General features: G+C 42.1%; 1 protein-coding gene across 8 annotated transcripts in view; it reads right to left on the reverse strand.

The window, feature by feature from the left end:
* jade2 (jade family PHD finger 2) overlaps positions 1-13,341 on the reverse strand; it is a 199,304-nt gene that overhangs the window by 71,569 nt on the left and 114,394 nt on the right. The window lies entirely within an intron of this gene.

A 13,341-nucleotide genomic window follows, 5' to 3' on the forward strand; every position in this document is an offset into this window, starting at 1 on the left:
AGAAATTCATTATAACTTTCAGGTATTTTATTCTTAACCTCTACACTCCTTTTAGTTTTAGTATTTGGTTTCACAGCTATCGTTAAAGCTATAACCTGGTCTGCTATACTCTCAGTCAGAGTCTTTTCCTCTGCACTAGCTTTGCATACCCCAACACGTCCTATGGGTTTACCTCACAATTTCTAGCACTCTGAACTAAGATAATCCGGTTTGTGGCAATGATAACACTTTGGCTTGCGAACCTCACTTCTACCCTTAGCACCTTCCTATCTGACCTGGGGAGGTGATCCTGGAGCATTCCCAGCTGTTCCTTCTTGTCCCCGACTACTTGCCTTCCTTTTACTCTGCCACTTTCTATCCTTCTCGGGTTTATGAGGTTGATGGACAAAATAGGTTGGCTTATTCACAAGCTCAAAATCATCAGCAATTTCCACTGCTTGCCTAGCTTTCGAAACTTTCAGGTTATCTATATGAGTTCTCACTACTGAAGGAATGGAGTTTTTAAACTCTTCTAAGAGAATCAATTCTCGAAGGTTCTCATAGGTGGTTTCTATCTTTAATGCCCGTATCCAACCGTCAAAAGTAATTTGCTTCACCCTCTCAAATTCTAAATATGTCTGCCCAGCCAATCGCCACAAGTTCCTAAACTTCTGTCGGTAAGCTTCAGGGACTAACTCATATCTCATATGCAGCGAGAATAGCCTTTTATACCATCTCATAATCTGCAGAAGCCTCTTCAGGAAACATGGAATAATCTTCATAAGCTCTGCCTACCAACCTGCTTTGCATAAGCAGTGTCCAGCTTTTTTTTGGCCATTTCATCTGTTTGGCTATTTTTTCAAAAGATATGAAAAATGCCTCTACGTTCCTTTCTTCGAACTTAGGAACAGCCTGTATAAATTTAAACAACTTTTTACTGAGTCCTGAGCTCAATTCAGATTCTTCCTGACCCAAATTTTCCCTGGATTCAAGACTACCCTTTTGTCTTTGTTCCATCTCTTTTAACTTCGATTCCCTCTCTTTCTCCCTATCTTCCAATTCAAGTTTTCTCAACTCATTTACATCCTCAGGTTTTTACGTTTCTAACTGAATCCTAGCCAATACCACTGCATCACTCTTGGACCTACTATTTCTTGTTCCTCATATTCCCCTTCATCATCATCATCATCTTCTATTAATTCCAGATGTTTGGCTATTATGTCAATTATCTCTGCTTTTTTGGCACCTGATTTCAATTCCAACCCTAATTTCACTGCCAATTCTTTTAATTTGTTCTTAGCTAAAGTTAGCAAGTCACACAGGGAAACATTCTGCTTTCCCAAAAACTCTGCAGCAACCACTAATGCCATTACAATGGTATAGACTGTACCATATTCTACAAGAGACCTGGTTCTTTTTATTTCTTTGTAATTGGTGTTAGATTTAGATCCCAACAATCGAGTTTCCAATTGATATGATCCCAAATGTGAGAGAAAGTAAATACGACGCCAGACGCAAGAACCCAATTTAAATGTTATCCCAGAGATCAGTAACTAATATGATCCCAAATGCAAGCCCTCCATATTAGCCTGACTCTGATCCCAGACACGAGTCGCTTAATTAAAATATGATTCAATCGCGAGCAAGCCCCCAATTAATATGTTGCAACATGACCGCTAAAGACAAAGCCCCCAATCAAAATATATGATTCTGATTGCGGTGGGAGCAATGCACTGTCCATTCAGTCCCATCACTCCACAGATCACCTAACCTATCACTTTAAACTTTCCAAATTCAAGAAAACCACAGCTGAATTGAACCCCCTATCAACCCCCGAATGAGGTAAACCAAACCAGATGTCTTTAAATCAACAAATTAACTTTTATTAGAAAAACTAAGTTCTTAAACACCACTAAGATAAAAACATTTTTTAAAAATTGGAAAAATTAGAGTTCTTGCAGATTTACACTTCCCGATGAATTCTCTGATTAAAGTCCACTCGCAATCTTCTAGGGTCCGACGAGGAAAGGAAAACAGTCCGACATCCAAAGCTCTAAACTTCTCTTTCTTCCAGCAGATCCACAACTTACAACCACTTTCAACAGAATCAATCTGGCTTTAGAATTTTGAGGGATGAACAATAGTCACAGTTTAAATTTTCCTTCAGGTTAAATTAACAGAGATCTCTGTTCAGTTCTTGCTGGCCCAGTTGTCTGTGTCTGTGAGAACAGTCTGTTTCAACAAAAAGCCAGTTTAAAAATTAATCGCAACATTGTATATCGATCCTTAATCTGAGTGGCTGTATCCAAGGCAACCAGAATGCACCTTCTGAAGCTTGTTAGTTCCCTCTCTGTATGGTTGTATCCAAAGGCAACCCAAATGCACCTTCACGGTAACTCCTGAGGCTTGCTTGTTCTTAAAGCAGTACTGATCCTTTGCTGTCTTAAAGACACACTGCATGCATCCCCCCAAAAAAACAGTATCGTGACATTGATCACTATCAAATGATTTGCGTGTGAGGGGAAGATCGGGATCATTTGTGATGTCCTCAAAAATGGAATAGCCTGTCAACGCTCAATGTCCAGGCTGGTGGTCGAGATGAGTTAAGCATCAGGTCACAGTTTTTATTAACTTTTTCCTCCCCAAATATTCCTGTTATCCATACTGTTGCAAAGTCAATGCTTACTTATCAATACTTCCTAGCTTAGCCAGAAAATTGTCTGCAGGTGCTTAGTTTTCATCCACAAGTATATCATGAGATATCAAAAGAATTTAGGTCATGCCAGCCACAACTGTTAGATCATCTGCTGAAAAGAAAGGTATATTCATAATTTCGTAACCTTCATATCTCAATCCTGCACCAGGCTCAGGAGAGTATGGGGTCACAACGCTATTCTTTAAATTATCCTCAAATGACAGAACTACTCAGCTGAGCAGGTTAATACGAAAGGTTTTCAAAACTTACAATAAGTGCTGCATCAATGATTTGAAGCGGCACAGGCCACTTAAATAAAAACTAACGAGAAGTATTTCAGTTGAGTACTCCATCCAGCTGCAGCCATAGATACATAGAAACAAACCTTTCGATCCAACCAGTCTGTGCTGGCATTTATCCGCAGCACCTGAGCAAATAGGCTGAATCACATTTACTCGCCCTATTCCAATATTTCTTCACCCCCTTTTCCCCCCGTGACCTATCCAATCTAATCTTGAATACTGACCATTTCTGCCATAACCACTGACCCTGGAATTCAATTTCACAGCCCCATAACTCTATGTAAATAAGTTTCCCTTGTTCTTTGTTCGAAGTGACTTACATTTAAAATTGTATTTATGCCCTGTATTCAGTTCTGAGCACCGCACCTCAGGAAGGATATATTGCACTCGGAAAGGGTGTAGCACAGATTCACCAGAATGATACTAGGGCTTAAAGGATTAAATTGAGGACTGCCTAAAAGTGGGTTGTATTACCCTGGGCTTAGATGGTTGAGGGTTGATCTAAATCAAGGTGTTTAAAATGATAAAGGGATTTGATAAGGTAAATACGGAGGAACAATTTCTTCTTGTGGGGTATCCAGAACAAATCTTGGGCATTGGATAAGCACCCAAAGAGAAAAGATTTGCAGGGCTACAGGGAAAGGGTAGAGGAGTGGGACCAGCTGGGTTGCTCTTGCGGGAAGCCAGCACGGACACAGCGGGTCGAATGGCCTCCTTCTGTGCTGTAACCATTCTGTGATTCTATGCTTAACAGGTTTCTAACCACTTGGTATCATACTTGACCCCCAAGGTGAGCATCCGACCACATATCCAGGTCATCACGAAGACCGCCCTACTTTCAGCTCCATAACATTGCCCGACTCCACCCTGCCTCAGCTTATCTGATGTTGAAACCTTCATCCATGCCTTTGTTATTCCAACACACTCTGGGCTGGCCTCCCATTTTCTACACGCTATAAAATTAAGCTCATCCAAAACTTTGCCACCTGTGTCCGAACTCGCAGTCCCGTTAACCCATCACGCCTGTGTTCGCTGACCTACATTAGATCCTAGTTGAGCAATGCCTCGATTATAAATTCTCATCCTTGTTTTCAAAATCCTCCATGCCCTCAGTATTAAAGGCCTTCTACCCGACCCGAACCCGACGACATGTGTCAGGTTGCACTTCTGGGTCCGACATTCGGGCTCCGGCTGGGTTGGATACACGCTATCACAGGTAAGTGGCTCCACGGTTAATTTAATTTTTGGACTAGAAAGGTGGTTTTGCTACAGTTATTTTAAGCTTGTGCAGATCAGCAACATCGTGAAAAATGGAAGGTAAGTTAACTGTTGGTTGGGTCGGGTCTGGTGCAGGAAAAAATGGAAAGACTCGGGCCGGGTCGGATGTGGTTCTGTCAGGCTTGGGTTGGAGTTTTTTTTGCAGACCCTAGCCGGCCTTTCGTGTGACGCTGAGTTGAACTGAGCTAGGTGATCTCAGTTAGGGCAGCAACGTGATGCTATAGTTGGGTCTCCTGAGAGAAGGAAATTGCCCCAACCCTTGATCAAGTGATCCCTGCTGGAACTATCAGGTATGGACATCAGGCAGAAGAACAGGACTGGACTCAGCTGTGATGCCCATACCTACATCCTTCGGTATCTTACCCATACTCATTTTTTTGAGCCCAGATGAAGAATGCCATTTGGGCAGGGTATAGAAGCTTGTGGGATTGTATCACCCCCTGAGTCATCGCCTCCGTGAGAGAAAATTGGTAAATAATTTTTAAAAAGAGAAAAAAGTCATTTGGTCCATCAAGCACAGTCCATTAATTAAGTCCATTACTGGCACCTCAGCAAACCATTTTAACTCACTAAAACTATGATATTAATTGTATTCAATATGGTTCATAATTCTGATTCTGCTACAATTGCTTGGAATGAGTTTCAAAGGGTGTCTGAGGAGACACATAATTAATTGAATTGGGTGCCCTGCCTTCCTGTCACTAACATCAACATATTTAATTTATCACTCTCTGAGGATTTTTCAGCACGGTTTAATCATAGAAAGCTGTGAAGTATTAAATCAAATGTCTGTAGAAAAGTAAAACTTCATATTATGGTATTCAAATTCTAACAGTGATGTAAGAATAAGATTGCACAAATACACATCCTCAGCTAGAATTGCTTTAATTCCACGTCCTGACATCACAGCTTACACTCTCCACTTTTCCTCTACTGCTTTCTCAGCAGAACTGAGTGGATGGGAGTAGGAGCAGGAGATGGATCAGGGACCATTCTAACAGATCACCGCCCAATTTACAGGATGGCCAATATCCCACTGGAAAAGGCAGGTCACATCTCTATTATTGGCTATCCCTCGCAGGCGAGGATGATTGTCTTCCATGAGTCCGAAGGTGGCTGATGAGGCCTATTTGGGATCTACAGACTTTATGGCACATAGGGCATTTGTTGTCATGTGGGATGTCTAGTTGTGTATTCTTAGTTTGGGTCATGAGAACTTTTTTGCCCAGTATGTAGCAAGTCCAACAAGAGAGGGCACAGTTTTAGACTTAGTTTAAAGAAATGAAGATGGGCAGGTGGAAGGGGTGGCAGTGGGAGAGCATTTTGGTGGTAGTGATCATTATTCAGTCAGTTTTAACATAATTATGGAAAAGGACAGAGGTAGAACAGGAGTTAAGAGTTCTCAATTGGGGCAAGGCCAATTTTACTAAACTGAGGAGTGATTTAGCAAAAGTGGACTGGAAACAGCTACTTGAAGATAAATCAGTGTCAGAACATGGGGAGGCATTCAAAGGGAAGATTCAAGGGGTTCAGAATAAACATGTTCCCACAAAGAAAAAGGGTGAGACGGCCAAATCTAGAGCCCCATGGATGTCAAGGAGCCTACAGGGTAAGATAAGGCAGAAAAAGGCGGCACAGTGGTTAGCACCGCAACCTCACAGCTCCAGTGACCCAGGTTTGGTTCTGGGTACTGCCTGTGCGGAGTTTACAAGTTCTCCCTGTGACCGTGTGGGTTTCCGCCGGGTGCTCCGGTTTCCTCCCACAGCCAAAGACTTGCAGGTTGATAGGTAAATTGGCCACTGTAAATTGCCCCTAGTGTAGGTAGGTGGTAGGAGAATTGAGGGGATGTGGTAGGGAATATGGGATTAATGAAGGATTAGTATAAATGGGTGGTTGTTGGTCGGCACAGACTCGGTGGGCCGAAGGGCCTTTTTAGTGCTGTACCTCTCTATGACCCTATGAGAAAAGGAAAGTTTATGTCCGACACCGAGAACTCAATACTACAGAAAGCCAAGAGCAGTATAGAAAGTGGAGGGGTGAAATCAAAAAAGAAATTAGGAAAGAGAGGTCAAAAAGGAAATTAGGAAAGAGAGGTCAAAAAGGAAATTAGGAAAGAGAGGGCATGAAAGAATATTGTCAAGCAAAATCAAGGTGAACCCAAAGATGTTTTTATCAATACATTAAGAGTAAGAGGATAACTAAGGAGAGAGTAGGGTCCATAAAAGACCAAAAAGGTAACCTATTTGTAGGGCCGGAAGATGTTGGTATGATTCTTAATGAATACTTTACGTCTGTCTTCACAAAAGAGGGGGATGATGCAGATATTGTAGTTCAGGAGGAGGATTGTGAAGTATTAGATGTGATAAACAGAGGGAGAGAGGAAGTATTAATGGGATTAGCAACCATGAAACTCGATAAATCACCAGGGCCAGATGAAATGTATCCTAGGCTGTTAAAAGAAGCAGGAGAGGAAATAGCAGAAGGTCTGACCATCATTTTTCAGTTCTCACTGGATGCAGATGTGGTGCCGGAGGATTGGAGAACTGCTAACGTTGTACCTCTGTTGAAAAAGGGAGCGAAGGACAAACCGAATAATTACAGGCCAGTCAGTCTAACCTCAGTAGTGGGCAAATTATTGGAATCTATTCTGAGAGACAGGATAAACTGTCATTTAGAAAGGCACAGATTAATCAAGGATAGTCAGCATGGATTTGTTAAGGGAAGATCTTGTTTGACTAACTTGATCAAATTTTTTGAAGAAGTAACAAGGAAGATAGATAAGGTAGTGTAGTTGATGTGGTCTTCATGGATTTTAGCAAGGCTTTTGACAAGGTCCCACATGGCAGACTGGTTAAAAAAATTAAATCCCATGGGAACCAGGGAAATGCAGCAAGGTGGATACAAAATTGGCTCAGTGGCAGGAAACAAAGGGTAACTGTTGACGGCTGTTTTAGTGACTGGAGGGCTGTTTCCAGTGGCATCCAAAGGGCTCAGTACTAGGTCCCCTGTTTTCTGTGGTATATATTAACGATTTGGATGTAAATGTAGGGGGCATGATCAAGAAGTTTGCAAACGACACAAAAGATTGGCCCTATGGTAGAAGCAAGGAGTATAGCTGTAGGCTGCAGGAAAATACTGGTCTGGTCAGATGGGCAGAAAAATGACAATTGGAATTCAACCTGGAGAAGTGTGAGGTGATGCATTTGGGGAGGTCAAACAAGACAAAGGGATACACGATAAATGGGAAAATACTGAGAATTGTAGAGGAATTGAGGGACCTTGGAGTGACTGTCCAGATCCCTGAAGGCATCAGGACAGGTCGAAAAGGTGGTTAAGAAGGCATATGGTATCCTTTCCTTTATTAGCCGAGGTAAAGACTATATAAGAGCATGGAGGTTATGCTGGAACTGTATAACTCATTGGTTAGGCCACAACTTGAATACTGTGTGCAGTTCTGGTCATCTCATTACAGAAAGGATGTAACCGCACTAGAGAGTAAAGAGGAGATTTACGAGGAAGTTGCCAGGACTGGAAAAATGCAGTATGAAAAAAGATTGGATAGGCTGCGGTTGTTCTCCTTGGAACAGAGAAGGCTTGAGGAGATCTGATTGAAATGTACAACATTTTGAGGGGCCTGAAAAGAGTGGAGGTGAAGAGTCTATTCACCTTAGCAGAGAGGTCAGTGACGAGGGGGCATAGATTTAAAGTGATTGGTAGAAAAATTAGAGGGGAGATGAGGAAAAGCTTTTTCACCCAGAGGGTGGTGGAGGTCTGGAACTCACTGCCTGAAAGGGTAGTTGAGGCAGAAACCCTCAACTCATTCAAAAGGAGTCTGGATATGCACCTCAAGTGCAGTAATCTGCAGGGCTACGGACCAAATGCTGGAAGGTGGGATTAGAATAGGTGGATCGTTTTTCAGCCGGCACTGACAGGATGGGCCAAATGGCCTCTTTCTGTGCCTTAAACTTTCTATGATTCTATGCCTTGTTCTTTTCACCGCTCTCGTTTTTTCTCTTCACTTTGTCGTTGTTGGGTCTCAAAAGGCTAGGCTCCTTCTGGTTCAGTCCAGCGCGATGATCTCCTGGGAGTTGATGTCAAGGAAGACGCCTGTGCATGACATCTTTTAGCGTGGAGAAACCGTTGCACACTAGCTTCCACACACATCTTGACAGAACGACAACTTGATCCAATAGCAAGGAAACCAAGACGATTGGGAGTTTCGTTCTGCTGCAGCCTTCATCCGCCAAAACAGCCATTGAGATATTTCAGATGGCACTTCTTCCTCCGCCGGTTCAACCGTTGAGGACTTGATGCCAGAGCCCCGTCTGCTGAGTATTTCTAGGGTTCCTAACAGGCCTTCACGGTAGCCCAGGATATAAACAGTCCCATCGTACTTCACCTATTTTGATCAACCTTTTCTTACTCATTGCCCAGGTTCCGTGGCTCTAGATGGTATGCTAATGACAGATATACATCATCCAACATAATTTCAGTATTGCAACACTGGGCACCAGGGATGGCTGTTATTAGATTCTGAAGGACTAAAATGGCCATGCAATTGATTTCTTTGAAAATGTTCATATTTTTTAAAAATCTTTTAACGGTAGCACAGAGACTCCTAACCACATGATACTGCAACAAACCAAAGGCCTTCAACAACTTTTCCTTGCAACACCTCAGCTGCATTTCCCCATTAATGCCAAGGTGCCCAAATAATGTTACCTAAATGACCTGACGCCAGAAATTCAATCACAGTCAGTGGTGTGTCCTTGCAGCAACAGAAACCCTGCATTAGGAACGGACAGCAGTCCAGTGCAAACTACATCCAGGGGTTTCAGTTCCTTGATACAATTTATTCTGAATACAATAATGATTGCGAAATACTACAGACAAGTGTTTAATGCAAATCATTGACAAGCGCATTAATTATAACACACAGCGGGGATACAGCAAACTTACTGTTATTCGATGGCTCTAGTGAAACTTAGGGGCAGCCAGTGTCCAAATGGGAAAGAAGTGAAATTTTCATTCCTATTCATAACAAGCATCCTACGCAGCACTGAATATAATTACAGTTTCCAACAGAAACTTTAGTTTACCTGATAAGTAGTGACTGCTCTGGAGCCACCTGCATGTCACCTGATGTTATAGTTCAAATTACTGTCATAGAGTCATCCTGACATCCCGAATTTGAAAGCTCAGTGCTTTTCACAGTTCAAGTGATAGCATACAGAAGTTTTACACTCCTGTTGTTGTGCTTAATTGGAATCCACTGATAAAACAGTACTTCTGTATTATACATTTAAACTAAAATAAAAAGCTCACCAGACACCAATCTAACCATTAACTAGATTGTTGATGGCCACATCCTTTTAATTAATAATTGTAAGATAATTGACCAGTTTTCACTTTGTTGTGTTAATTACATATTACTCTGTGGAACTGTTGTAGGAGAAAACATGCTAGTGAAGCACAATTAGTTAATTGGTAATAGTTAAGGAATGATGTTTCTCAGCTGTTACAGTTCCAATTAAGTAATTGCACCTCTGCACAAATACCCTTTGCAAAGGAGAATTCTGCAGCACGATCCCTTTTTTTCACTGTTTGGCTTCTTGTTGTGGGAATTCAGTGTCACTCTATTGCTGTGGTAGAGGAGATGACCCAATGAGCTCAAAGCTTATATGAACTCCATACCTAGCTTGGAGTTCAGATATGTGTGGGAGAATAAATTGGAGCTGTGCCCATTTACACTGCAGAGTGCCCCCCTAAATACTCATGCTCTGTTTCTGATCAATGTTTACCACATGGCTTTGTATCACTTCGAAGAGGGAGGGATTATAATGTTTGTCCTGAGTCTTACAGGAAAATAATTAATGTGATTGGTTCAGGATGCCTGTACGATCATAAGACATAGGAGCAGGAATAGGCCAATTGACCCCTCAAGCCTGTTCCGCCATTCAATAAGGTCATGGCTGATCTGATTGTGATTTTAACAGCACTTTCCTGCTGACACCCCCCCCCCCCCCCCCCCCATAATCTTTGACTCCCTTGTAGATCAAAAATCTGTCTAACTCAGCCTTGAATATATTCAATGACCCATCCTCCACTGCTGTCTGGGAAAGGGAATTCCAAAGATTAACAACTCTCAGGGAAAAAATCCTCCTCATTTCTTTCTTAAATGGGAGACCCCTTATTTTTAAACTCTACCCCTGGTTGTAGATTCCCCTATGAGGGGAATCATCATCTCAGCATTTACCCTGTCAAGTCCCCTCAGAATCTTATATATTTCATTAAGAACACCTCTCATTCTTCTAAACTCCAAAGAGTATAGGCCCAACCTGCTCAACCTTTCCTCATAAGACAACCCCTTTCAACCCAGGAATCAGTCCAGTGAACCTTCTCTGAACTGCTTCCAATGCAAGTATATCCCTCCTTAAGTAAGGATGCTTTGTATTGTTATAACTATATCATCCTAAAAAGATGCATATAGGCTGAATGTGGTGTTTCTTGGTTAGAAACAACATAAGATACATTTGGAAAATCCCATGAGTTGAGATGACGTTGTTGCCATATAGTCACTTCCAGTTATGCAATGGTGGCGGTGAAGGGACATAATTGAAGTGAGGAGAATCACAGAGTATAATGGATCTTATTAAATATACTATCTTAAGTGGAGTTTTTTTCCCATAACACATTACTACTAATGCTCTAAACACTCTCTTTGGCATCTTCTTCTCCATGCTCCTGATCTTCGCTTTCCCTGCGGATATGGAAGGAGTCTATTTGCACACTACGTCAAACAGCAAGCTCTACAATCTATCAAGGCTGAAAGTGAAGACAAAAACACATTACGTCCTGATCAGAGAACTCCTCTACGCTGATGATGCTGCACTATCGCTCACACGGAAACTCAGCTACAAAGACTCATGGACTGTCTCTCCCATGCCTTTAACTTGTTCTCCTGACTATAAGCATCAAAAAAACCATGGTCATGAGACAAGGTGTTGCATCGCCACCCCTGATCGCACTAAATAATCCCCACTGGAAGTGGTGAGCAAATTCTGCTACTTTGGGTCCAGACAATCTGTTCCTTGATGCGGAGCTCGATACACGCATTAGGAAAGCAGCTACCACATTTGGTCAACTTGAAAAACACGCATGGGACAATACCAAGCTGACCCTGAGGACCAATCTGATGGTTTATAAGGGCTGTGTTCTCAGCACCTTGCTGTATGGCTGTGAAACATGGGTGACTTACCGCTACCAGGAAAAGGAGCTCAATAATTTCCATCTTTGCTGTCTGCAACACATAATGGGTATATCCTGGTAGGACAAAATCACAAATGTGGCAGTACTCTCAAGGGTAGAGCTCCCAAGTGTATTGGCGCTAAGCAGACAGAGGCAGCTTCGGTGGATTGGATGCGTCCGCAGGATGGAAGATGGTCGCATATCCAAGGACCTTCTTTATGGTGAGTTAGCCAAGACCAGACGACCAGTGGGGCGCCCAAAGCTCCGCTTCAAGGATGCTTGCAAGCGTGACATGAAGGCCCTAAATGTCGACAATTGCACTTGGGAGTCACTAGCTGGCGAAAGAGGGAAATGGCGACACACCATGTGAACTGGTCTGCACTACCACATTGACCAGTTGCTACAGCAGCTTGGCAACAGGCGCCAATGTTGAAAACAACAAGTCACATCGTCATTTGGCAGCTTCACATGCAGCATTTGTGGCAGAACCTGCCTCTCAAGGATTGGCCTTCACAACTATCAACAAAGGTGCACCAAGAGAAGACAGCCCACCTAAATGGATTGCTTGCTGCGTGTCCATCATCTTTTGTAGAAGGAAGGATGCCAACTAAACATAACTGGTGAAAAAAACTAATCCAGCTAAAAGTGTTAGTAATTTTTTTTGTCAACATAGATAATGAATTTTACGAAATGAACCATTTTCTACTACTTGGACCGAGTATTAATATTATACACTCTCAGGACATGTGTAGCACGCTCTAGTTGCAAAGATAGCTCTCTGTTTTCCCCTCCCAATGCTCCATTAAAATCTTGAAAGATCAACAGTGTTATCCATTCATATCCTCCACTAGCCATCATACTAGCTTCTTGAAATGGGAACAAGAAGTTTATGTCAATTAGTACAAAAATGTGGGTAATTCTATCCTGGCATGTGCACCCACTAGGAAAACTGTCCAACTTAATTTTATCCAGAAGCAAAATACTGTGTAATCTGGAGATCTGAAATAAAAGCAGAAAATGCTGGAAATATTCAGCAGGTCAGGCAGCATCTGTGGAGAGAGAAACCGTGTTAATGTTAAAGATCATAACTGGTGCCTGACCTGCTGAGTATTTCCAGCATTTTCTGTTAATTTTATCCAGAAACATTATACTTGGCACAGACAGCAATTTGTCTGGTCTGCAATGGAGCCCAGGTCCCAGAGATAAAAGGCTAGTGCAAAAATACACCAGCATAGATTTTCCAAACTGCCTGACTTTAGCACCAGTATTACCCATCTCTGTTACACAGATTAACGCAGTCGTTAAATACTGCCAACTGGAAAATCTATGCTATCTCCACCTTCCCCACACAGATTGACTCTGCAATTATATAAACATTTCCAAGTACACGACTGCATCCTGTATGCAACTGAAACTTCAGGTTTTGTTCTGAGAGAATTGTATCTTATTTATAGAGCAGGACAAAAATTGCATTGTTCTTGTTCATAATGTACATTTACAGTAGCCTTGAAAACCTGTGCTGACAAGTTTAGAGTATGATGTTTTTGTTTAAAGGGGTTATACTATAATGGTGCAAAAAGACCTCTCAGGAACTAATAAGGTTATATATTTCTCCAAATGGCCTTTCCTAGTTTCAATATTATAGTGTGTTGGATGGAGACAGAAGGTTCTATGAGCCCTTAGACCCAGTTAGCACCACCAGTAGCACCACTTCAGCTTATCACTAGCAGAGAAATGACACTCTTCACCATTCTCACCAACTTGCAGGTTACAAAACAAGCAAGCATCACAACTCAAAGGTTTTCATCAGAATAACCTGCACACATTGGATCTCTTCAA

Source organism: Heterodontus francisci, chromosome 12, assembly GCF_036365525.1.
Source record: "Heterodontus francisci isolate sHetFra1 chromosome 12, sHetFra1.hap1, whole genome shotgun sequence".
Lineage (NCBI taxonomy): Eukaryota > Metazoa > Chordata > Chondrichthyes > Heterodontiformes > Heterodontidae > Heterodontus > Heterodontus francisci.